At 35.0% G+C, this 4,788-nt stretch overlaps 1 pseudogene; it reads right to left on the bottom strand.

Moving 5' to 3' along the window:
- Positions 1 to 1,836: 1,836 nt before the first annotated feature.
- On the bottom strand, positions 1,837 to 2,596 carry LOC123252540 (annotated as a pseudogene).
- Between the last annotated feature and the right edge of the window lie 2,192 nt (positions 2,597 to 4,788).

A 4,788-nucleotide genomic window follows, 5' to 3' on the forward strand; every position in this document is an offset into this window, starting at 1 on the left:
TTCCTGCAACTTTGCTAAAGTTATTATTTCAACTAGTAGAATTCTCTAAGTGTACCATCATAACATTTGCAAAGAGTGATAGTTCAGTTTCCTTACTGACTACTTTAACTCTTTCAATTTATTTTTCTTCTCTTAATGCTAAAGCTAACATTTCCAGTATAATATTGGATAATAGTGGTGATAATTGGTATCCATGCTTCATTCCTGATGTTAATTGGGAAGACATATCTTATTTCCATTGTAGTTGATATTTGTTGATGGTTTTAGATAGATACTACTTATTATTCTAAGGAAGGTCCTTTTATTCCAATGCTTTCTCTTTTTTTTTTAAACCCTTGTACTTCGGTGCATTGTCTCATAGGTGGAAGATTGGTAAGGGTGGGCAATGGGGGTCAAGTGACTTGCCCAGGGTCACACAGCTGGGAAGTGTCTGAGGCCAGATTTGAACCTAGGACCTCCTGTCTCTAGGCCTGACTCTCACTACACTGAGCTACCCAGCTGCCCCCTATTCCAATGCTTTCTAATGTTTTTAATAGGAATGAATATTGTATTTTTCAAAAGCTTTTTCTGTATATATTGAAATAATCATGGAAATTTTGTTAATTTTGTTATGTATATAGGCAATTATGGTGAATAGTTTTCCTAATATTAAATTAGCCTTGCACTCCTGGTATAAATCCCACCTGGTTATAGTAAATCATCCTTGTGGTATATCTCTGTACTCTACTTGCCAGTATATTTTTGAAGATTTTTGCATTGAATTAAGTAAGGAAATTAGCCTTTAATTTTTTTTTGGTTTTGGTCTTCCAGGTTTATGTATAAAAATAATTTTGTAAGACTTCTCCTTTGCTTATTTTGCCATATAGTTTATATGATATTGGGCTTAATAGTTCTTTAAATGTTTGATAGAATTCACTTGTGAATCCATCTGGCCTGGGGATTTTTTTCTAATGGAGTTCAATGATGGCATGTTCAATTTCTTTTTCTTAGATAAGATTATTTTTAAATACTCTATATCCTCTTTTGTTAATAGGATGTATTTATATATTTTGTAAAAATTCATCTATTTCACCTAGATTATCATATTTATTGTTATATAATTGTGCAAAATAGTTCCTAATGATTGCATTATTTTACTCTTCATTGGTGGTAAATTTATCCTTTTCATTTTTGATACTAGTAATTTGATTCTCCTTTCCTTTTTTAGTCAGATTAAACAGTGATCTACCTATTTTATTTTTTCTATAAAACCAGCATCTAGTCTTCTTTATTACTTCAATAGTTCTCTTACTTTCAGTTCTATTAATTTCTCATTTGATTTTTATAATTTCCAATTTATCTTCAATTAAAGATTTTAATTTATATTTTTATAGTTTTTTTAATTACTTGTACAATTCATTTATCAGCTTTTCTCTATTTTATTGATATATGCATTCAAGGATGTAAATATTAATTTTGTCCCTTTTTTCCCCAGGAATAGCACCTGGATTTTTAATATGCTCCAGAACACATGCTCTCAAACGGAAGGACCTTTAGGGAACAAGCTCAAGAAGGCTTCTGGCCTCCTGAAAGGAACAACTAGTGCTTCTCTCAGGAACTCTCAGGTAACTGACCTTTAGGAAATAAATGACATTGGTGAGAGAGCCCTTGCCTGTTCAGAGGCAGGCAGAACAGGAATGGAAGACAAAAATACAGAGAAAGACAAAGGAGTTATACCAAGTATGAAAAAGGGACAGCAGAGTGACACAGCCCAGGGATCTGGCAGCCTCATCACCCATTCTGTCCTCAGAAAATCCCCAGCTTCCACAGATGGAGAGAAAGGAGGCAAGACCCTGGTCACACCCTGTTCTGGTTGGTTTCATCACTATCATGTCTCTTCCATTTTTGGATGTAGGCCTCTGACAGTGTGATCATCTGCGGGAGCATGTCAGTTGACTTGGAAATCCTAAAGCTTATAATACTTACCTGTCCCATGGTGAAGCACATGGATTCAGAAAGAGCCCTCAATGGGTTTCCCTTCACATCGTGTAAAATGTTGGCAATGAGGTCATGGGTGGTGTCCTTCTGTAGAGCCTGCACTTCCTTGGAAAGATATTCCCTCAAGTCCACATTTGTGATGGGGAAGTTGGCAATGGTTGGATTTTCCTCCACAGAGAAGTCATTCTTGGTGAACCTTTTTAATACAAAAGATAAGATACAGGGGTAGCTTGGTAAGCTGGAAGTGCATCAGAAAGTTCTTCTTTTACATCTTATACTCCTTGTCAGTGATGCCATTGAACTTGGCCAAGATGTTTAAGAGTGGCACTTGGGGGATGATCAGCTGCTCCTTCTCATCCTTTTAAAGTGGAGCAGTAGGAAGGTCCAAGGTCAGGTACATAAAGGTGGATTCAACCATTGTCTCTTGGTACACATAAAAATGTAGTAACTGCTCTTTTTCTTCTAATGGCAGATATTGGTGCTGCAGTTTCTTAGTGAAGATCCTCATGGACACCTAGAAAACATCCATATCAATAGTTTTTTTTTTCTTCTTTGTCCCTCCCAGAGCTGAGGGCAAGGCATTCAGGAACCAGGAAAGAAAGCTTTGGCTGTATCCCATCCATTTTGATATGCTGTCTCCTCATTTTCATTCTCATCAATGAAATCAGTGATTTTTTTTCTATGATTTGTTCTTGATCCACCAATTTTGTAGAATTAGATCATTTAGTTTCCAATTAATTGTTAATTTTCCTTTCCAAGAACCATTATTGATTATAATTTTTATTGCATTATGATCTGAAAATCATATTTATTATTTCTGCCTTTCTGCATTTCGTTGTGAAGTTTTTATGTTCTGGTTTATGGTAAGTTTTTTTTTTTATATGTACCAATTGTTGCTGAAAAGAAAGTATATTTCTTTCTATTTCAATTCAGTTTTCTCCAGATATCTATTAAACCTAATTTTTCTAAAAATTCATTCACTTCCTTTATTTCTTTCTTGCTTATTTTTTGGTTTAGTTTATCTAGTTCTAATAGGTGAATGTGGAGATCTCCCATCAGTGTAGTTTTAGTGAATATTTCTTGCTTAAGGTCCTTTAATTTCACCTTTACAAATTTGGATGTTATACCATTTTGGTGCATTTATGTTAAGCACCAATAATACTTCATTATCTGAGTGAATGTCTTCTTCTGCTTTATCTCCTTATAATTTTTTTTTCATGGTAGGTGTTCTTTTGCTATTTACTCGTTTTCCCTGCATTTTTTTAAACCTTTATTTACATCTTAAAGTTGGACTATGTTTTCATGTGGGAGGGTATTCTCTCTTAAACTTCAGTTTTTCCATACTATAATTTCAGTTTTATGCAAGTTCCAGTTATAACAGGAAGTAGACTGGGGCTTCTGAAAGGTGATGATTCAGTCTTCTCTAGGGACTGCTGGAGGTTTTCAGGACTCAGAGCACCAGATGCTATTTTGTCCTCGGGCTAGGAGCTTCACCATAGGTTTGAACAGGCCAAATACTAGGGACTTCAGGGCCTCACTGTTTACTTGGGTCAGGTTCAGTACTTCAAGGGGTACATATGGAATTTCTCTGTTGTTGGCTTAGGTAGAATCCTGGTGTCTAAAAGTCATTTTGTGCCCAGATTAAGAACCTGGTGCAGTAGGTTGGGGACTCTTTTGTGTACAGTTTTACTTCTGATCCCTCCTTATCCTATGAAAATAGACATTCTTTGCCTACATTTCAAGTTGTTTTGCACTTGAGAGTTACCTCATTATGTTTCCTTATTGATTCTGTGACTGTAGTCATCTTGAGACATTATTTTAAATTTGGTTTTAGAGGTTTCTGAGTGGTTCCAGCTTTTGCTGGTGCTAATAAGCCACCATCTTGGCTCCACCACCTTAAGAGGAACATTTTCTAGGGTTAATTTGGAATATTACTTTCAGTATCTTCTGTATGTATCACCAGTATTTTCTGTATGCTTTGATTTATTTTAATTTTAAGTTTGCTAGTGAGACCACTGGATATCTACATTGGTCTCTTCATACAACTACTATTTTCTTCTCCCTCAAAATATATTTCCTTTGGAATTTTAGAATTTTACTCTTGAGAGTCTGATTTCTCCTAGTCTAACTGTGTCTGCTTCATGAGAACAGCAAATGAAACATCAGTGATTTTGTCAGCATTGGGAAATCCTGATGTAAGAACTTCCTCAACCAGGCCATATTTTATCCTGTCATGTTTAATAGTTTTGTCTGAGACATATAAAGATTATGTGACTTGCTTCCCATGGCACAGCTAGTAAGTGATAGATGTAAGGTTTGAACCTGATTCCAAGCCGATAATCATTCTATTAGCTATACCAGACTCTCTGTGTCTGGAAGTTCACTGGAATTAAACTAATGAAATCTGTTTCAAGAAAAAATTTAGACTTGTTGAAAGTAAAAGAATCTCTAAAATAGTATCATGCTTGTTCTTGTCCTCCTGATGAAGCATAAAATAGCAATAAAGATAAAATAAGCAATTAATTTTACTATAGGCAGAAACTATATTTCTATTCTGGTAATCAACTACATTTTACCCCACATATTGACTCATTGACTGCTTGGACTTCTTGTATCCCAACTAGACTGTAAACTTCACAAGGATAAGGACTGATTTTGTCTTCCTTTGTGTCCCCCATAGCAACCAACAGAGTTAGACATTGAGTAGATGCACATTATATGCTTCATTTCTTGATTCATCAAATTAATTATACAATTAGAAAGAAGCCAAATGGCAACAATAAAGAATTGATAATAGATCTATAAATTGTG

This window comes from Gracilinanus agilis, chromosome 1, assembly GCF_016433145.1.
Source record: "Gracilinanus agilis isolate LMUSP501 chromosome 1, AgileGrace, whole genome shotgun sequence".
In the NCBI taxonomy this organism is placed as follows: Eukaryota; Metazoa; Chordata; class Mammalia; order Didelphimorphia; family Didelphidae; genus Gracilinanus; species Gracilinanus agilis.